General features: G+C 37.8%; 1 protein-coding gene across 1 annotated transcript in view; it reads left to right on the top strand.

Moving 5' to 3' along the window:
* The first annotated feature begins 1,277 nt into the window (after window positions 1–1,277).
* LOC128468535 (heparan sulfate glucosamine 3-O-sulfotransferase 1-like) overlaps window positions 1,278–22,908 on the top strand; it is a 62,490-nt gene continuing 40,859 nt past the window's right edge. Inside the window, exon 1 of the mRNA XM_053450289.1 lies at window positions 1,278–1,586. The gene's annotated coding sequence lies outside the window, so the exon portion shown is untranslated. The remainder of the gene's footprint in view (window positions 1,587–22,908) is intronic.

The raw sequence follows: 22,908 nt of genomic DNA, 5'->3' as shown, positions 1-22,908 counted from the left end.
GGAATATGATGGTGATATATAAATCAATACATAGTAACAAAAAACATAGAAACCGTACCTTCTTTCTAAGCAAATAACTGAACCAGAAATGTAACCTGCAAGTCACAGAATGCCGTCCAATCGATCAATAAACAATAATAAATGACATCATACTTTCAATATATCAAAAATATATATATTCTTATATGGTTGAAATTATAGTATTTATAATTGCAATTATAGTAAATTATACTAAATGAGACCATCCACACACTGTCTGTCTGTCTGTCTATCAGTACATATATGAGAGATATCTTGCACTCTAGCAGCATACTACTACTCTCATCATGCCCATTCTGCCCTAAATCTCACTACTCTTGCAGCGAACACATATACACAGCAGACGCAAGGCACTATAGGCACTCTCTGCTCTGATGGGCACTCGTCTTTTCTGTTATATGAACACTCTCTCTTTCTGTTATAGGAACACTCTCTGTTATAGGAACACTCTCTTTCTGTAATGGGCACTCTCTTTTTCAGTGATGGGCACTCTACCTTTCTGTTATAGGAACACTCTCTCTTTCTGTTATAGGAACACTTTCTGTGATGGGCACTCTCCCTTTCTGTGATGGGCACTCTCTCTTTCTGTTATAGGAACACGCTTTCTGTTATAGGGGCACTTTCTCTTTTTGTAATGAGCACTCTCCCTTTTTGTTATAGAAATACCCTTTGTGTTATAGGAGCACTCTCTCTTTCTGTAATGGGCACTCTCTCTTTCTGTAATGGGCACTCTCCCTTTCTGTGATGGGCACTCTCTCTTTCTGTAATGAGCACTCTCCCTTTTTGTTATAGAAATACCCTTTCTGTTATAGGAGCACTCTCTCTTTTTGTTATAGGAACACTCTTTTTCTGTGATGGTCACTCTCTCTTTCTGTAATAGGAATACTCTTTCTGTTATAGGAGCACTCTCTCTTTCTGTTATAGGGTCACTCTCCCTTTCTGTGATGGGCACTCTCCCTCTCTGTGATGGGCACTCTCTCTTTCTGTGATGGGCACTCTCTCTTTCTGTGATGGGCACTCTCTCTTTCTGTAATGAGCACTCTCTCTTTCTGTTATAGGAACACTCTCTTTCTGTGATGGTCACTCTCTCTTTCTGTTATAGGAATACTCTTTCTGTTATAGGGTCACTCTCTCTTTCTGTGATGGGCACTCTCCCTTTCTGTAGCTTGCTTTGCTAGGGATTGAGGAGATGCTCACATTAATGAACTCAGGGAGGAGAGGAGGAGAAGCTTGTCAACTGACTCTGCTGCCTTTCCCCCTCTAAGCAGATCCTCCTTTCTCCTCCTGTGTATTCTGTCTTTATTCTCTTAGTCTGATCACTGGGACCGAATAATTAATCATGCTATGGATGCTTTTAATGTATTTATCTGGAGCAGAATGTGCCAGGGGCTTCAGCACTAACACAGTGGGTGAGAGAGACTGAGCTCCTAACATCTTGGCTTCTCCTGCACTTCATCTGATCTACTATTCCTCTTCTTTTCTTGCTGGGATGCAAGGAGACACTTTGTGAAGCTCAGCCCTGCCGTATCTCCATGGCTTTATCAGAGGTACTGTACGGTTTTCCTTCTCCCTGTTCATCGGGCTAGATAAAGGGTTAAATGCTCTTCTCTCCCATCTGCAGCGGTGTAAGCTAAAAAAAAATCTCAAGATTGACACATTTTATATAGGTTTGCTATTGCTGTTAACCTCTTCAGTGCCAGCAGGGGCTGACTGTGGTCCCTATCCACTTTGGTCCTTAAAGGGTTAATGCACAGTGCATGTTGGTAAATATATATATGTAATAAGTATAAACAAATCAGTTACTGTTTATTTTCATATGATAGATACAGTGTTGCAAATAGCTGTGTAGTTCTGCATGCTTCTGGTTAGAAGAGGGGTATGTGCATTACCGACCTGTGTGTGATGCTCCAACTTCATTTAACATTTAGTACATAAGACTTTCTTTTAAAAAAAATAAAAATCCTGGTGGTCTCCATCCATATAATTTTATATTCTCTCTATGAGACACAAGTGCAGGCAAACAGAACCAGCCCAGCACATTTTACGATCAGGGACATGACAAATAACCTATTTTTAGTGATATGCATCAAATACTGTATTTGTCAACATTTTACCTCCCACAGGTGCACTACAGGGGGGTAGGTGTCCTCCCTGTGTCATGCCTAAACATAGTCATTTTTCCTTTTGTTAGTACTACTGCTGGCAAGATATGCTTTTGGAATTCTCACCAGCTTAAAGGTTATTGCTTTTAATGTTTTTTTTTTTATTTTATTTATTTTTTATTTTTTTTACATTGTTTTATGGTGATAAGATAAATACATAAAAACAAGTATACCAAGCAGATCATACCAAATGCCTATAAAGTAATTGTTATAGATACAATTCATTAAGGAGGTATGTGATTGCCTTAGAGAGGAAGAATGCATTGCTTTACAAGAATCGATTGCCAATGTGGCGCTCATAGAGTTAATGAGTGATATATATATATATATATATATATATATATATATATATATATATATGTATATGGCTTGTGTATAGTGTATTGGATTGGTTATTAGTTTGAGTGTCCATAGCATAGATAAAGCAATTAAGACTTTACTATACATGATGATAGGGCAGAAAAGTTCCGCCAGTGCAGTTAGAGGTTAATAAAATTCCAAATACATATCAATAACTGAAAGACCCCCATCCTCTTAATCCTGTTCCCCTGCATGACCCTTGGCAATCTTTTTATAGCCCCACAAATTACCAATTTAAACCCAATATAGAACAATCTTGACTCGTTATACTAATTAGATTTGCATTTGCAATGTATTCATTTAGACATAACTAACCAAAAGGATTAGCAAATTCTGTCTCGTCACTTCCATGGACATCAAGGATGATGGGACTTGTAGTCCAAAGAACCTTAAACTGTAAATGTTGTCCATCGTTTTATATAATCTAAATATTCCAAGCCCGGTAGTGCTGTGGATGGCTTACACCTGGCGGAGTTATCACTCTCTACCTTCTATTTTTAAAAATATTGTGTTCTGCACGAACAGTTACAAGGTTTATTGTTTTCTACCTAAAAAAAAAAGAAAGCTCCTTGCCCTGTGTGACACAGTTTGTTTAATGCGGTGAAACCAGTGACTTCCTCTAACCTGCCAGCTTATCTCATTATGTACCATAACGTGGAGTACACACATTATTCCTCACAGTAGGGAAAGGAAGAGTTGGTTTGTTGAATTATTGAATGAAAGCAGGTCAATACAACGGGGTATTGTTTGGACATTTAAGGAAGAAGCACGACTGAAACTAAATACAGAGAGTAATTATATCTGTAGAGGCTTTGTTAATAGAGTTAACAATACAAAGCTGTGGTTCTTTGATAGTAAATGCGTTGTTTGAAGGGTTCATATGTCTTGAAGGCAATGCTCTTCATAAGCAGACATTGAGAACGTTCATTGTAATGCAGGTCTTGACCGTTTCTTTTTCATGTTCACACACTCCAGAACCTTGGAAAACATTTTCAACGAGATGTCTCCAACTGGGAATACCATTCAAACATAAACACGCAATTAAAATATAGCAAACTGTCCAAAAAAATGTAAAGATCTCAGGTTTTTCAAGGGGTTAATTACTAAAAAAACAGGTAGGTATGCAAAAAATATTAGTCCTAGCAGGAACGTTCCTCAAAGGAACCCATTGAGAACTCAAGAGAACTCCCTCCTGTTCAGCTTTCCAGTAGTCACCTTCAGAAGAAACTGAGAACTTTGATGTAGTTTTGGGTTATATGAACAAGTAAAATGTCAACTAATTTGTATTATTTATTCCTTGACCTGAAACAAATTTATCAGACAGCACAGAACTTCCAGGCTGCAGGCAAGAGTCGTAACTTTAGAACTCTTCCAATATGTTTCAGAAGACATCTGTGGAGGGTACATTTGAAAGAGAATATAATAAGGTATTACAAAAGGAAGGTAACATATCTCCAACTAAACTTATACTTGAGATCTATCAAAGCTGATGAAAACTGAAAAAGGTAATACTGATGTTCAAGGGCTTCGATATGTGATCTTTCTAATCTTCTGATTGGTTGCTCAAGACGTTTAAGACTTTGTAATGTACTTTATAAGTGCCATAGGTAGGAGATAAGTTAGAACATGATATGCTCCATGGAAGTAGATTGAAACAGTGTCAATATTTTAAACATCTTGAATTAAGTTGACTTTAACCAGTGTTTCTTTCAATATTGACTACTTTAATATGTCTATGTTGTTCCATTCTTGTGTTTTCCTTGAGTACTGTGTGTCATGAGTACCGGTAGATGCTGGACAAGATGGGCTAGCGCACATTTTTTAACATTTGTGTGCTACAGATGTTGCTTTGGATATAAATACATGTGTGTGTGTTTGTAACTAGGTCATTAGGTTTATTCTTGACCTTCTTACTCTATATGTTTGGAAATTTCAACTGAATCCCATTTGGGTAGGAAAACCAAGCTCAGCCTTACAGATGTTGTTAGTCCAATGCAAGAGTAATGATCATGCATGGCTTTCCTTATGGTGCTGGGCTCCAAGTTGTCACACTTGTTGGGTCATCATATTTGTTTTTAAAAACTGCGTATATCTTGTGCATTTTGCTCTTGTGCCCCTCTCCTCCTATCTCTCCGCCATCATGAACACCGGGTGATGAGCCATGGCTCCCTGGATCTTGGAGGCATGGGTTCGGGAGCGTAGTGACAAAAAGTTACATGCCCTACACTGGACCAGCGGGGATTGACTGCTCTTAGACATCATCCTCCACAGTAGCCCTCTTTAGATTGTAAGCTCGTTTGAGCAGCGCCATCCTTATCCCTTGTTTCTGTAAGTGAATTGTTTAGTCATAACGTACTTGTTATGTCCTCTTTAACCATTGTACAGCACTACGGAATATGATGATGCTATATAAAACAACAAATAATACTACTAATAATAACAGTATGTTCTGGGGTAGATGGGCAAGCTGACCCTGGGAGGGGGAATTATTCAGGACAAGAGGCCCCCCGCTGCTGTTAAGTCCCTGTACTTGTAACATGTATATATATATATATATATATATATATATCTTACCGCGATGTATTTATTGAGTACACTGAACTGAAAAAATACGTTTTGTACCCTTTTTGGCCCACTGCTTGCACTGTAGCCCTTTTAAATTGCTTGTGTATGATTCCAGATTCCATTTATATTTAATGTATAATGAATCAAAACAAATTTGTTTATTTCCCTGAATATTACATTCACATTTTCTGTTATATTAGGAAGCATAATAACAGTTCCTTTCTCGTTCTTGCTACTTTTCCAACGAGGAGCAATGTGTGATTATCTGGAGATTCATTGAATGCATTATATAAATATTTACTGAAATCGTTTTGAATGTGTCGCCCATTTGCTGGTGGTATTGTAATAGCTTAGTGAAAAATAGACTTGTAGAGCAAAGCTGTATTGCCAATACACAAAAGAGAGAATGTGCTGATATAATTTGTATGGATTTGTATGAAAATAAAAGAGAAGGCCTATTTCAGGAAAATGGCGAAAGGCGGAAGCTAAAAACACAATGGTGGCCTTAATGGACAGGTAGAGATGGTAAAGTGACAGAGAGAAAAGCAGAGGGGTAAATAATGACGGAGGGGGGGTTAGGGAAGAAAAGAAGACAAATAAGGAAAGATGAAAAAAGGAGACAGGGGTGAATAATATAAGTAATTAGAAGTGGAGGTAAGATGTGCAGGATGGGAGTGATGTGGAGGAAAAAGAGAACAGATGACCAAGATGAGAAAAGGAAAAAAAGGGAGGAGTGATGTAAAGGAGAGAGAGTTGTAAATATGGAGTTGGAAGGGCAGAGTGGTGGCTGGGCAGAGTGGTGGCTGGGCAGAGTAGGTATGGGGTAGGATGTATGGACACCGTACCAGAGGGGGTATCATGGCCTGACCCAGGACAATGCCTCAGTCGCCCTGATGTCATTGGGCGTTCCTGCTGACATCGCGTATAACACCCACATTTAAAGGGGGAAATGGGCGGGGAGTGAGGCGTGTCCAGACCCCGTTCCTGTGACCCGGAAACGCCGCTTCTCCTGGAGTTCTCCGGGCCAAACCTGCAGAGTTCCTAGGAATGCTGATCACCCAATGAAGCTGCCACCCTAGGCCTACCCGACCCAGCACACCACTGTACAGTACAGGAGCCTACGAATGTAACAGCACATGGGAACGGCAAAAAACCCCCCACTAATTATGTACATTTATTTACTTATTTTCTTTTTGCCAAGAAATTCTTTTGTAGCATGTCCATTTTACATGACAACAAAATATCCCTTAGCTTGTGGAATCGAGCCTTCTATGCCTTTTCATTTCTGTCTCTCCTTGGATTTGATTTCATGCCTTTCTGATTGATGTAACCAATAGGATTGAGTACAACTCTGGCCCTCAAATGCACTTTAACCCCTTAATGACAAAGCCTGTACATATACAGGCTCAAAATGCATTGTTTTCAATGGGTTTAGGGACCGCCCATTGTCCTTAAGGGGTTAATGCATACGATAGCTGAGTGGTACCTTTAACGTTTTTTGGTGTCCCCCTTGCAAATACTTTTCCCAGCCCCAGGCTATTTGCATGAGATGTGTACAGCCAAAGCATCCCCCTGCACCTGATATACTTACTGCTTGTCAGCTCAAGGAACACTGTAGGCAACGTGCGTGGAAAGTGCTCCATTGATTTCAATGGAGGTGCTTTTCTGCTGCTGATTGGCTACTGTAAGAAGCCAATCAGGGGCAAGAGTCATCAGACCATGGAAGAGGGTGGCAGCAGCAGCAGGGCTTCAGTTTAATTTTATTAATAAAAAGGCTATTAAAGTATTCTCACATGTGAACAATTTGATTACAAATATGTAATGGTTGTAAAGTAGACTGAAATTTGGATGAAAAAGCGAGATCATGCTACTTCCTTAAAGACGTGTTTAAGTAAGACTATTATACAATCGGATGATCCGTTACTTTATTATTTCGGATGGAGCTTGCGAGCTGTGGGTACAAGAAAAGAATAGGTTTGGTGGATAGATAAGGTAAAATGCAACAGAATTTGGAAGAAGATAAGAGAGGATGAACTTGGTATGGGAAAGTGGTTGTTACATTGCAGAGGAAATGGAATATATTGTGTTCTAAATCTTTATCTCTTGTATAAATGGTATATTGTGATAAATACCTGTTGGCACTAAATAAAATAGAACTCTGGATATGTTTTGATTAAGGAACATCTCAAGACAGCTCGGAAAACATTTATATTTTTTTCCCCCTTTTTCAGTTCTAAAAATAAGAAGTAGAAAGGCGTTAATAAAATCTAAATAGAAAAACTGGAAGAAAGATTATACAGTATCCTAAATAATGAAATAATGCATTTGGAAGCAATAAAAGGAACGATACAGGACCAGGAGAATTAGCATAAGGGGAGGGGTCTCTGTACATGTATTTGAATATATGTAAAAATTGAAAAGAAATGTAAAATAAAATGATGTGACCAACAGAAACAGTTATTAGTCAAGTGGGCTAATAGGTGTTGCGTTTTAGCCAGCTTAGTTATGGCTCCAATACTTGACCATCAGGACCAAGCCAGACATAAGGCCAAGCCAGTGCTAGATCCACCACCTACATTGGCTCCTTACATTAAGGATTATATCTATATATATCTATATATATATCTATATATCTATATATATATATATAGATATATATATAGATATATATATAGATTTATATATATCTATATATATAGATATATATATATATATATATATATAGATATATATATATATACACATTTCTAAGTGAACTGACCCTGAGACTCTTGAAATAATAACCTTTCTAATAGTCTAGTACCATGGAAACCTTGAATTGTCATTATTTAATGATACACTTAACTGAGTCACCTGCATTCAAGCAGGTCTATCAACCGTAACATACTGGTTGCTAAATAACCAGTTGGAAGTCTTGTGTATTATCACAACAATGTAGAATAGGAAATACTCAGCTCCGGTTGTGCCAGGGCCGCCTTGTTATCCCCAGTTGGGCCCTGTATTGGAATATTCTACTAAATTATTATGAAGTTACAACTATTGTTATTTTTGAATGTATCTATATATATAAACAAATATTTAAATCCACATAATCACAATCTGGAATTTAAGCATTTAAGCCCAAAATTTACAGATGTTTTCCAAATGATCATAGAAAGCTGCATGTTGTTATATAGCTGGATCAGGTTTTTTTGTTTAATTCTGTTTTTCCTATTGATGAATAACGGCTTGCCTTGTTACTTCAAATACGTTAAAATTTCACATTTCTGGGCTATTTTAAGCTTTTAATTGCATTGCAGATTTATGCATAATGATATTCAAACATGAAATTAGCATATAAATATATCTTAGTATATTTCAATAAAAAAGTCTATATATGCCACCTCAATTTAAATTAGCTAAAAAAAATGTAACCTTAAACACATCAAATTAAATGGTTTTTGACGACACATTGCGTTTAATGCACGTCTGTAGATTTTATATAAGAACCTGAAATGCTTTTTTATGGAATATAATAAAATAAATCCATAGTTTGTCCATGTGTTCACTAAAGGACAGGGCTTGGTATGGCAACGGCAGTTTGGATGCTCAATTTAAATTTGGAATTTTTTTGTCTAAGAGAACAACCTGATCAGAATTGAAAAACATGTTTTTCAGGAATATAATTTTTTTCTACTTTCTCCTGGATTGATAGTATTGGATACTTTGATACTAATTACCTAGGTAGTGTTATAACTTTGAAGCATATGGTTGACGCTATATCATTAGGGCAGAAAAAGCTACTCGTAGCCAGTGTCATATTAAAATTGGTTGATGCCCTATGACTGATCCAAGTGACCCCCATGGCTTGCGTCCATACTAATGAGCGCCATGATATAATATCATAACCCCTGTACTCCTCCTCCTGTGGACACAAGATGATGAAGCCTGTGCCAGCTAGTAATGGTCCTCTACTGGGAAAATGGGCCAGTTGGGGAGATAAGAGCTTTTCCTTCTAATTGGCCCATTCGGCCAGCCTAGACGACCAATGATCGTAGTATTTCTTTTTTATTCCATCCATTAATTGCTGTTGTAATTATAAATACCAGCCATTTTATGATGCCTCTTCACATCTTTATAGCTACTTTTATATGGGACTTCTGTTATCGCCTCATACTCTTTTTCATGTTACACAGTCCACTTCAGGCCCTCAGACCCCAATTTTTTGTGCATGGCACCATGCCAGTTTTTGCCACTGCCCATGGCAAAGCCTTAGATACAGATTGAGTCACAGGTAAGGACGCCAAGAAAGTGGGACTGTCCCAACCAACTAAAGACAGTTAGCAACATGGTACCTAGTCTATGAAAGGAATGGGGAGTTTTGTCAATAATGAGATTTATCATTTAAAGTTTTTTTTAAAACCTAACACTAAAAAAAAATTCTAATAAATTTTGTTTATTTTTTTATTTTTACAAAGTATGAAATTATTCATACATTATCGTGTTTCCAAAAAATGTTTATTCCCGTGCATATGGAAGCACATGGAGCAAAAGATGATGTGATCTTCTTAATATTTTAATAAAATAAAATAAAATTTCTTAATATTTCTACTTCAACAGTTGGTGTCAGTATAGTATTGTAAACATGCTAAATCTTTTTTTTTTTATTTATTTTGCGTAATATGTGTTTTATTATTATAAAGTTTACCTGTGGAAAGAGGATGAAACACTATAATATTTCTTGGCAAATAATTGTTCTTTACAAAATTTGGGATGTAACCGGGGTGTAATATATAAAATATATATAAATAATATATGAGACAACTACGTGTTTTTGGATGTGGATTTGTAGGAAATTTACTGATTCCCCAGCTGTTCTCTAAATTGGAGCATTGGTTTGGAACAAACATCAGTAGGGTCATCGTAAGCCCCATCGATGAAACATCCCAGCACTTCCGCTAGGAGAACCTTGCAAGGGTCAACTTTCCGTTATATATTTCAAATGTGTTGCGATACTTTATTTTTTTTAACCAGAGTTTGTACACAGCCAGCGAACCCTCCAAAACGGTCACACAGAGTGACTTTTTATACCCACCTGTACTTTATTAAAATGTTGGATTTTTTTTTTTATCCGTGATACAGCTTTATTTTCAACAACATTGGCTAGCCTGCTGTAGTTCTGGCTCAACACACTTGTAGATAAATATGTTGCCGGAGGATGAGCGCAAAGCCTCCAAAACTACCTCTTGATCCCTGCGAAATGAAGAAGAAAAAAAAAAAAAGCTATTGAAGTTATAGACAAAACAAAACAGGTTCTCGGATTTAGAACTGTCTTTGCTGACATTGTGAAGCCCGCCGTTGAAACAGAAACAGAAACAACAGGTTTAATAAATAATATTTATTTAAAAAAAATAAGCCTAATTATTTCATATATTTATTTGTCTCGTAAATAAATATTTATTTAAAAAAATCTAAAGGCACAATGGAAATTAATTCACTGATCAAAGAGCCCTTGGGATTATCTTTTGTATAAATCTGACACTTTTTTCATGATCTGATATGAATCGATTGTTTAAGCAGCCAAATGCCCTTTAATATTGATCATTGAACTAAGCTTTAGTACCGTATTACCTGTTAGAATAACAAGTCAAGAACGTTTGGAAAGAATTCATTTTATTCAGTGGTAAAGCATTTAAAAAAACAAATGTTTCTAAATTCCTGATGGCGCTGTATGGTTTTGTCTTGGTAGGAGCTGGGAACTGAATCACTGATGCATATGTATATATATAACACCTTTTTCTGTTCCCACGACGGGGAATCTCTCCGCTGGCAGATTTTTTTTATAACAGAAAAGTTTGTCTTGTATGTTAAGTATGTGTTTGGGAGTGCTGATAATGATTGGTTATTATAAGATAAAAAGTGGGTAATTGTATGAGTTTGGGGGGAAAAAAAATAAATACTTCCATGCAATTTACCTGGAAAACCCCAGGTTTGATTACCAAAATAGTAATATATATATATAAAGGGTGCAAATCAATAAGGTAGCACCACTCCTATTCCCAATGATGAGGACTTCTATCTGGCTAGATGCCCACCGTTGTCCTCCACCAGGAGTAGAAGATGGAAAGCACTGTTATTAAACAGTAAATAATAGAACCATCTATGCCTGTTAATTAGTTTGTATCAATAAATAAATAAATATAGGTGAATAGGATGACTGGGGATCATGGGATTGATAGTTTATCATAGCTGTTGTCTGATAACCAACATTTGCCACCTGCGTTGTGTCTACCTCTCCGATAGACGTTCGAACGGGTTAAAAAAACAAAAAGGCTGTGATATCATTTTGACGGATTATGGAATCGAGCCATGAGAGTTACCAATGGAGACACTCTTTCATTCTTAAATATATGTCTAAAATAATCAAAAACCCATTCCGGGTGAGAACATTGCCTTCACTGCACACCTGGGGCCTCCAGCCTGCCTCGTCTCTTTGGTTTGTTATCACCTTTGTTTTTTAAGAGTAATTTTGACATTTGATGTCATTGTAAGGGTTACGGTGATCTCTTTCACTACGCGTTCTCTGATACACAGCTGTCTCGCCGCTGATATGCTAACCCCATAACACCTCTCGGTTGCTCTCCATCCTGGCTGAAGTTGTGAAAAGCTGCCTGTATTTTAAGATTTTCTCTCCGATTTTCTCTTAAGCACCTTCACATATATTTTGTACATTTTAACTATATTCCAGTTTTTTTATAATTTTGAGCCTTTCCTACTCACAACTTTGCATTACAGACAATCTGACGTTTTTTGGTCTCAGTTCATAGAACCCGGGTATTTTCCATTTACAAAAATGTGTGCATGCGACGTACAGCTCACATTTTTTAGATGTTTTGTAATTGTACATTTTACACATTTTATTCAGGGAGCTACTTATTTAATATTTATGTCAACATTCAATTTTTCTTTTAAATCAATCGCAATTGTTTTTTAACACCGCGTCACTTTTTGTACTACTCCACTGCACCAGGTGATGTTGAGACACGTTTGCTTTGAGATTGCGGCTGACCTTGTGAAATGAATTTAGAAGAAAAATAATAAATTAACATATTTTTTTAAGACATTTTCTGCTATCTATAGAACACTGTATCTATAATACCCTCATAACCAGCAAACATTCTGAACGACCCTGGAAAGAGGGGACAGCAGGGCAGGAAAGAAGGACCGAGGGACTTGGGTACCAAAAAGGACCGGTTCCTCCTAAATGACGGCATGACAGTCTTTTTTTAAATGAAGTTTGCAGGTTTTAAGATTTTGGGTTTTTGGACTGTTGTTCTAAACTACTGACTGTTTTAATGCTGGAACTACATATTTTCGCTTGCCAGCCACCCAGTGACATATTCGTGATGGGCGCTGTTCTCTGGTGCCAGTTCTCATTGCTAAGGAACCAGGATATAATGTCAGATCCCGCCATTGTGTCTCTAAACTGCGCATTATGGATGTTGTGCTGACTCAGCGCAGTCCTCCCTAGTGTCACACCTGGGAACTCTCAGGATTTCGGCCGGAGACCCGGGAGACGCATCAGTCCCTTACAAAAAAATTACTGCAGTTTTTCTGAAGTAATACTGCTATTTTTTGGACATGAAAAAACTGCAATACTGCACTTTTACTGCAGTATTACTACACATTTATTGCAGTTTTACAGCATTTGTACTTCACTGTACTGCAGTTATTTTTGTACGGAAGTACAAATGCAATAAAGCTGCAGTACATTGAAGTACAACTGTAGGTTAGCAATATAAAAAAAAAGTGTGGTAAATGTGCAGTATTGCAGTTTTTTCATTTACAAAAAATAGCAGTATTACTTCAGAAAAACTGCAGTAATTTTTCGTAAGGGGTTCTCCAGGTCAACACCAGAATCCTCCGGGTTGCCCCACTTCCCGCCTACTACCCTCTTAAATGGAGGTGTGTCCTGCGACATTTGTGGGAACGCCCACTGACATCAGTGAGACCACCCACCTACATCAATTGGACCGCACCCAACATCAGCAGGACCACCCACAGACATCAGCGGGTAGTCCTGGCCGCATCTCACATGGGTAGCCTCCAGGTAGCCAGAGTTCCCAGGTATGCATGGCCTAAATGGTATAGCTTTTAGATCAGAGGCTCAACAGTGGGGCTGCTGCCCTCCTAGACCCCCCGCCCTAGGAGTAGTGCACCTAAGCCAAAAATACGTTACTGTAGCCACTTTTCCTAGTACATTTCAATCTAGTGTCATATGACATTCAATAAATAAACATTGTAAACGAAATGTATTTAACTCATGGAGTAATGAATGCCTTTGTATACAGATACGGCAAACACCTGATCTCCTTTGACCTCTGACCTGGGTCGGTTATAATAGATCATGGCGTAAAATAACAAAACTGTTATATTTTAGAAACAGTTGCAAAATTCACTCTTCTTTGCAAATGATTTAAATAATGACTCCAGCTCTTACCTTTTATTCTCATCATTGCATAATAGCACAAAATAGAATAATGCATTTTTCATATTTATTTTTTTCCCCCATCCAAATGCGTCCCTTCATGATCAGATTATAATTGGACTTATTTAGTATCTCTTCAGTGTCCTCTACAGATTTGTTCACAGTCAGTGGGTGTTCCATATCCTTACTACCCCACAGGGAAATGTGCAATCGCACACAAATACAAAATGCCCTAATGTATCTCGCGGAATTGTCATTTGCTGCGTCTTTCACAGATTTGTTAATAACCGAGTTACACATTACCGTTACATTGTGCATTTGTGCGTTCCCCTCTGCGATAAAGGACTCGGATATCACAGATGCCAGGTGCGTTTGGCATCATACGGAGAACCAACAGATGTATATGTCACATAAAATTACACCAGAAATCATATTTGTAGGTTTATATAGACTCTCCTTTCACTTTTTTTTTTTGAAATTTACATTTTATACAATGGATGTCCTACCGCTTAATTCTAAATCACCAACTTTTTTGACGGCGTTCCATGTTTTCAATACAGAAACTATGCCAAGGTATATAAAATATCATTTTTTTTCTACTACGCCCATTGTGTGTCTAATTCTCTCATCTTCTCTGACCACTGAATAAAACCTAATTAAGATTTCCCTAGATGGGCTGTTTGGAGGGTCTATGGAGAAGGAATTGAACAAACTTGGCCTTACGTGGCCGGTTCTGGTGGCCAGTGAAACAAAAGAACGCACATGGGGTCCTCAGCGTCTCTATGGTGAACTATTGGGAACCTTCGGGCAGATTTAATGGCCAGTCTTAAAACTAGGCCTCAGCAAGCAATTCATACTTATCACTAAGAGCTTTACCTCCCTAGGCACTAATCTGAATAACAAGCCACATACATGGTTAGCGCGAGTAAACTCAGAATCACAGCAAGCATTGATTCCAAGTCTAAATTATTCCAAGTCTAGTATAATCAAGTCCAACATCTGCATCTCCAATTAAGATCAAATGATGTGCCGTTGCGTTAAATAAGTGTGTAGAGATCATCGTTAATTCCTTGTATGACCAAAATGTGTGGAGATCCTTGAAGTCTCGTATGTTAAATGAGTGACCACACAAAGTTTGTTAAACTATTTATCAATATGCAGTTATATAGATCAGTGTAGTTTATGAATTTAACTTATCTTAATAATTAAAATGCATTAGCATTGAATAGGTTAACTTTTAAAAGACATTTAGCTATGTTCAAATAAGTAGTAAAGTTTTAATAGATTTATTGGCTTTGTGCCAGAATAAAACCTGAAAGTGATTTAGTTGAACTGCTTGCTACAAATGTAACACTTCCACTTGAAATTGTTGCATTTGTAGCGAGCAGTTTTGTTGAGTAGCTTTTGAGTGATCTATTGAGCAGGGATACTTTTTCTGATTAAAAGCCCAGAAATAAATTGAAATTCGATAAACATAGAAATGGACAAATAACAGTAAATGATGTTTAATGATTTCAATGCTGGTGCCTATTTAACCCCTTCTTATGTGTACCTTAACTGTGCAACCTATATGCGTGTACATGCTAGGCAGTGGCTGCAAAATGACCCCTTGCTATTGTGCCCATACAGCTGCCGTTCACTGTATGACCCAATCTGCCCCTAGACAAGCAGTATTGGTAAGTATATGCCCAAGATGGCCTCCGGACCTCTGGGCAAATGCTCAGGGGTGCCAGATGGCAGGCTATGTAGGAAAATGGGAAATGTTTTATTTTTTTTTATTTTTATTATTATTATGTGATGGGAAGCATGGCGAGCCCCAAGCTAGGTATCTATGAATAGCTCCAATAGTCCTGAAAAGAGGCTTCCCTAAGTGAACCGTTAGCTGTTAGTTGTCACCTAAGTGTTACGTTATGTTTGTCACATGCAAGGTTATTAGTAATAACACTTGCTTTATTACGCAGACATTTCTTTTTCATTTCGCCAACTGCAGGGTAGAATTCCTGCCTCTCGAAATCGCATTAAATAAAGCATAAAAAGCCCCCCCTGGCTTTATTTAAAATATCTGGTCAGCATATATTTTGATATAGAGATCGAGTCTTCTGTGTTCTGGGAAAGTACAACAGCCGACAGTCCCAGTCCGCTCGTGTTTTGATTGCATCGTTCATGTCAGTCGCCGTATTGAATAGTTGTCGGGCTTGGTTTCACTAAAAGAAAACATTTAATTTTTCGAGTAGTTTTTCTAACCTGTTGGAACTTTGGCAGCCCGTACACCGCCGGTGTTTTTTTTTTGTTTTGTTTTTTTTTGTAGTTGGTTGTTTTACTTCCACAGACGCCGCTTTCACAGAGTCTGCTATGCATGGCCTCACGTACACTTCGAGGGCACTTACCAGTTCCGAACTTGACGTGTTCACTCGAGAATGAAGCAGGAGAGAGCCTTATTATTTTTATACTCGGCTGCTTTCTCACGCTATCTCTAGCATTGTCGATCTGCGATGAAATCTAGGAGTAACACACACGGCACAAGAATATTTTCTGGGTCACAACTTGAAAGTGTTACACACTCAACAACTTAACTATTGACTATAACACTTTAATTAGCACATGACATGTATATTAAAAATAGAAACATAGAATGTGACGGGAGATCAGACCCATCACGCCCAACTCAGACCTTGTCTTAGATTCAGGAGCCGTATGCCTATCCCATCCAGGTTTAAATTCCTTCACTGTATTAGTCTCTACCGCTTATGCTGGGAGGCTGTTCCATTGATCTATCACCCTCTCAGTAAAATAAAACCTCCTTACGTTACATCGAAACCTCCGACCGTCTAGTTTTAACCCCTTAAGGACAATGGGCGGTCCCTAAACCCATTGAAAACAATGCATTTTGAGCCCGTACATGTACAGGCTTTGTCATTAAGGGGTTAATCAAACCATGATTTATTTCCTGAATTTAAAAGAGATTTCTCACATCAAGTGACTATATTTCCTAACCCTAAAATAAACTAATTGGGGTTTTTTTTTGCATATATCAGCATTTTTTTTTCTTTTCATGCCAAAGGGGGTGACCACATTTTGAAGGATTATTATTCTGCCATGTGAAGGATTATTGTCTACATTTTTTTTGCGTAATTATATTTTATATGAGGAGGAATAATGTTTGTCTATTTTTGTAGATGGAAGACCAAGACCCCAAGGGATATCCGTACATTGGTTCCATAATGAAGCGCTTTGCTTTAATCAAGTGAAGACCCTTACGGACACATAACCATTGAATGTGGCTTAGTCCTCCCCCCCCGGGGAAAGGATCATATATTTCATATTATATTACAAAGGAATGGGGTGTGGGGGGCGATTCTGCTGAATGCGGAAGAAAATGATCATTTAAAGTGGACCCTCGGCTATGATATGCATTAAAGTTCATATCGTGGTTGGGATTTTCCTTTAATCAGCGTTACCACCTATGTATCAAATTGTATTAGTGATAGCTGTACAAAAATAGATTTTTTTTTTAACCACAAAGAAGCTCAAAATCATTCATTTTTAACCCCTTCAGGACCGGCGCTGGCAAACCGCGTCTTCCCTTGAAGGCCGCAGTTTTTTTTGTAAATATTTAAATTCCGTGCTCGTGATTCGCTGCAGAGCAATTGAGGGGGAGTGGCTGCTACGGATCGCTGGGGACACCCAGCGGCAGGTAGCAACCGCCCCTCGCCATCCCAGCGTTCATAGCGCCGCTGGGTCGCGCATCATCGATGACCTGCCTGGTACGTCCCGGTCTGCCGGTGACCTTTGACCAGGAAGTACCAGGTACGTCCCGGTCTTGAAGGGGTTAAATAGAGACGGCCAAGTTGGGACCGACCAAGCTGGAGGAGCCAGACCACAGGGTCTTAAGTTCAAAAAGGGGGCCAACATCCAACTGAATGGTATTATTATTTTTTTTAAATCAATATAATTGTAAATTTTGAAGAAAACCAAGTGACGCTCTTCCAGAAGACTCGGGTGGCCAAAGTTTCTAAAAGATTGCTGTAAGAACCTCACGCCTCTCTCCTCCCGCTCCCGTCTAATGTCACTCGCGGATATATTAAGCGCGATATAATAATGAGTGTTTTTGTACATTATATTCGACGTTCCGTATGCTATAACCCACTCACACATCTATATTTATGTACGCTTATTTTTGTCAGTCCCATCTGAGTGATTAAATCAGAAAGTGTGAACTTTGCTATCGCGTTTTATTATTACCATCCGTGCGTTCACAGCAAATAATGCAGATATTATTCCATTCTCTGGCTTGACGTTGGGAGGCGGTTTTCACGTATTTATCAGCTAAATATCACAACTAAAATATCACTTTTTTTTTTCCCTCTCAAAAGGAAATGTCATTTATGTTTACGCAAAATCTGTTTTATTCCATATTTATGATACTTCTCATATTCCATTGAGTTATGACTGACCCCTCAATGTAATAATGCATATATTATAGTTTCTGAGTGTACTCTGGAATAAAGACTTTTAATGCTCATCCTACAGCCACTGAAATAATGATACCAAATAACCCATAATCAACGCAAGAAATGGGCAAAAGGCCCAATACATGAGAAGTTTCGGGGCTCCCTTACTCCCTGTTGGAGGGAGGATCACCCTGTGATCTCTACTACCCTGGTGAGAGCTTGCAGGATCTATATTTGCCCCTGATGGCATGTCTCTTGTGCGTAACTCGGGACACGTTCTTAACCTATCTGGGTCTGGCGATATAACTTGGCTTCAGGTCAGCTTCTGAGCCATGGTCCAAATGAAGATGATAATGGCTCAGGTCTTCGTATAACCCTTCCTGGCTATCTCAAGAAGGGCTACTCTTATGGTTTATAAAGTCCAGGGCAAAGATGGCTGGTGGGCCACTATTTGGTGCAAGTAGGGCAAGGGTTGGTCTCCCTCATTTTTGTTGCCTCTGCATCACCGAGTACTTAGATATGACATCATATTTTGGGAAGTTCCATCTCACTTGGCAACGCAGAGACCATGAGGTGCGGTAAGTAGCGGTACGGTGAGACCCTGGATGTGAGCCCCACTTGACTCAACCTAAGGCTGGCCCTGCTTTCATGCCCCGTCAGTAGAACATTAATCCAGTTGCTTAAAACAAGACTCAACTAAAGAATGCCCATCTAGAGTGCATTCAGCGTCCATAAATGTGTCTTGTTTGCCCATTCTAAAGCTGCTCAAAACCTTAAGATGCCAACTCCTTAATGTGTTTGTAGAAGTTTTTCGTGGCTCAAATGTTGATAGGAGAACAATAATCCAAAATTGTAAAATTCAGTTTAAATTTTTCTTTATGTTATATATATATAATATTGATAACGTGAAGAGTAATACATCCCGGAGGAGAAAATCGTAGCATTATTTTTTAAAATTAAGTACATCATATCCTATACATTAATTACCTCTTCAAACGAATGGAGTGTTTCCTTTCGGCTTCATATATTAAATATTTATATGCCTTAAGTATCCAAGTGCAGAATAGGGAAGTTTCAGGGAGGGAAACAATAAATCCGAAATATAAACATTGGGCATTACAGAGCGAGTACAACATAAACCCGTTTGATAATGGAATCAAAATGTGGTGTCAGCTTTTAAGATAATCGGTAATGGAACGGCAGCAATCTCTGTGCCTCGCGCACCTTCGATGATTCAAGACCTTGCGGAATTAAAGGGGAAACAGGAATAAAGACCAGTATGCGTATATATGATTGTGTGTATATATATATATATATCTTTCTGGGACCTTAAAGGATGAACTATCACCATCAAAGTTATAAACACAACTAATTGACTAATTGAAGTTATCTATTTAAGTACACATACTTTTTAACTAATAACAGTACTTTAAGTTTTATTTTACTTTCTTTAACCCCTTAAGAGTTAATGGGCGGTCCAATGGGCCCATTGGGACCAATGGGCGGTCCCTAAACCCATTGAAAACAATGCATTTTGAGCCTGTACATGTACGGGCTTTGTCATTAAGGGGTTAAAGCAATATGAATTGAAGGTTACATTTTAATCTACTAGGGCTTCTATTCCATCTGAATTTACAGAACTATAAAATGTAGGATTCAGGAAAACATTATACAGAAACATGCCTTCAGTTCAATGTAAGGTCATGCGAGGTTCATTTCCTTCCCCGACAATGGTGCGAACAGATGGCTTTTTAACCAGGATCCAAGCAAACGGGAAAAAAAAAAGTCCATCACCCGGAGAAAGTGTGATTTTAATAAAAGCCTGTATAGTTTGCACAGTTAAAGAATAAACCTTTTCTCTAACTGGATCTTTGATTGCATGGATTTTTTTTATGGTAGGTAGTTCAATTGTCAAGATTACCCACACATAACCCAAAGGGCTGGTCCAGTCTCACTAATAAAGCCATAATTCTATGAATGTGGGTTATGGAGTTCTGTTCAAAACACATTTACAGAATAGGACCCTATGGGAATCCCACAGGGGAGCCCATAAAGGATCCAGTAAAGGTTCTTGTTCATCTAAATGTTCTGCTGGCCACATGCCACCACAATGCCTTTCACTGGACGGATGGAAAAGAAGGAATCATTCCGTGTATATATCAATGATAACAAAGCTATATGTTTCCACATACAAATGATACGTTGTTTCGAGACACGGTTCTCACAGATTGCTTTTTATTAGAGATCTAAGGTGTTTTTTTTATAAAATAATTCCCAATGAAGATCTTTGATGTATGATGTACACATGTGCTGTATGTACTGTATATATATATATATATATATATATATATATATTACATACAAAGTATGGAATCATACATTGGATATAATGCAGGTAAACACATTAGGAAATAAAAAATGAAATAATAAAAAATAAATCCAAATCCATAAAAATACCAAAACTGGTAAAGCTTCCCCTTTAATGTCATACTTTGCTAAGGCAGTTTAGACATTATATATAATGCCTAGGCATGGTATAAAAGAAACGTAATACCAGTAATTTGCCAGAAATACTTTATACTGAACATAATAACGATGTATCAGCTCATATTTCTATATCCCTACGGTTTGTTTTTTTTTTAAGGATATTCCAATATAGAATTCCCTTTTATATATATATATATATATATATATATATATATTTAGTAATGCAAGAAGTGGATGTAATTGTCTCCTTTATAAATTTTTTTTATTTTTTTCATCCACTGACAAATAGAATGATTTTAAATTTTAATGCTGAAAACTTTTGTCACTATCCCATTAAAATGAGTAAACAGAAGAAAGTTACTGAACATAAAAGATCGTAAAAAGAATAGTTCCCATTATTTCACTGCTAATGTAATGTGAAACATTTATACAATCTACATTTTTAGCTTTTTTTCCCCATTTTCTATTTCAGGTGACTGTAAAATAATAGTTTAAGAGCTTTGTGAAGGGAACAAATAAAAATGATTACATAGGACTTTGGCGGAAATGTTCCTTGCAATAATAAAACTGATAAAAATGCACAATTTCTCCACTCGGTTTAAGGACATTTTCTAATAGTTACTGTACACAAATCACTGTTATTAAGTTGCATAAAATGTAGAAAGGTAAAAAAAAAGAAACAATTTGATGCAAAAAAAACTCGTACAGCTTCATGCTGTATCCATATAAACACAATTATGCTGTGAATTTTTATAAGTATTTGAAATTCAGATTTCCTGTATTCTAAATTGTACTTTTTTATGCACTAAATAATCCTCTGTATTGCTGTTTATCAAATAAGAAATATATATGTATAGAAAACCCTCTGATGTGTATACCATAGGAACAGGAATTACAAACGGGGGGGGGGGGTTATGTGCCCCTGACACCCCCACTGTGCTCTGTGTCTAATCCTAATGCTCTCTGAGTACTTTAATATGCATTCTTCCAAAACAAGATACATTTAATCAATTATCCGACTCAGAAGCTGCAGCCCTCCTGCTGCAGTTGCCATCTTCCTCTGTGGCCTGGCTTTCTTACTATTGATTGGCTGCTTGAGGCAGCCAATCAGTGACACAAAAGCACTCTTAATAAAAGCAATGGAAGGCTTTCTGAACAGAGTCACAGCTTTCCCAGGGCCAGCGCTGAAACTTACCGGGGGGGGTGAGTATATCACAAAATGTAGCTGGGGTGTGGGAGGGGTGAAGAAAGGGGCTTGTTTATATAGGGGGGGCTCTGCGGAATCCCTGCATTCTTTTGAAAAAGGGTCAACATGAAAATTTAAAGGGACCACGCAGCTATCATATGCATCAACGTGTGTATGATGGCAGGAGTGCCCCTTTAACCTCTTTAGGAGCTGCGGGATAATCACTCCCCATGAAGTTATATCTCCCCTTTTTTGTCAAATTGATGATTGTTGTTGATTGGTTCAGGCAGCCTCTTACAAGAATGGGACGCGGAGAAGGAAATTGGTTCTATATTATCCACATCGAGACAAGGATCTAATCTTCGCTGAAATAAACCCTTAAACTCGATACCTCCAAACCAATTGCACTGACAAATAAAAACCACCAGCTATCGTTAGTTTCAATAAATTATATATTTTTCCCCTAAACGCTACCATGACGACAGTTCTTTCTTTATGGCATCTGTGCCTAATTGATTCTCTTATGGTAAGAGCCAGTGGTTCTTGAATTAGACAATGGGAGACCCGACATATACATCACACTACGTGGAAATACATAACTTGGCAGAAAAAAAATATAAATAACATATTACATTTTTGAACGGCAATATAGACCGCAGCTTCCATTGATCGTATGTTTCATGGTGATTTATTTTGTGTATTCATAAACGCCTGCATATTTTTTTTACCGTTATACTGTTTATACCAGTCAAATTTGCATTCAATAATTGGTTTTGACACAATTAACCAAAAAAATAATTAAATGAGTTGTACTGATACCAATAGGTAATTAGACGGTTAATTTACCTGTTTAATTAGATTCAGTTCAGCGGCCGTGTTTTCTGACTGATAGTAAATTTGGCCGGGGATTGCGACATGCCACAAATATTTGTGCAGAATAATGGATCCTGTAACGCCCTACGTCTAGACATATTACTTTAGCGTTGGCGTAGATCTGGAAATAATTAAAAACAAAATATTACATGAAAATACGTATACCGGCCCCGGGCTGCGATAATTGGATTTGTTATCTGTTTTATCTTATTCTCGGCTGCTCTTGTCTGTTGGAGAATTTGCAGATTAAACATGTCATTAACTAGATAAATTTATCACAGCCAGTATCTCTTGTCGGGATGCTTAGTAGGTGATATG

The sequence above is a fragment of the Spea bombifrons genome, chromosome 11 (assembly GCF_027358695.1).
Source record: "Spea bombifrons isolate aSpeBom1 chromosome 11, aSpeBom1.2.pri, whole genome shotgun sequence".
In the NCBI taxonomy this organism is placed as follows: domain Eukaryota; kingdom Metazoa; phylum Chordata; class Amphibia; order Anura; family Pelobatidae; genus Spea; species Spea bombifrons.
This window is presented reverse-complemented; position numbering and strand designations above follow the sequence as displayed.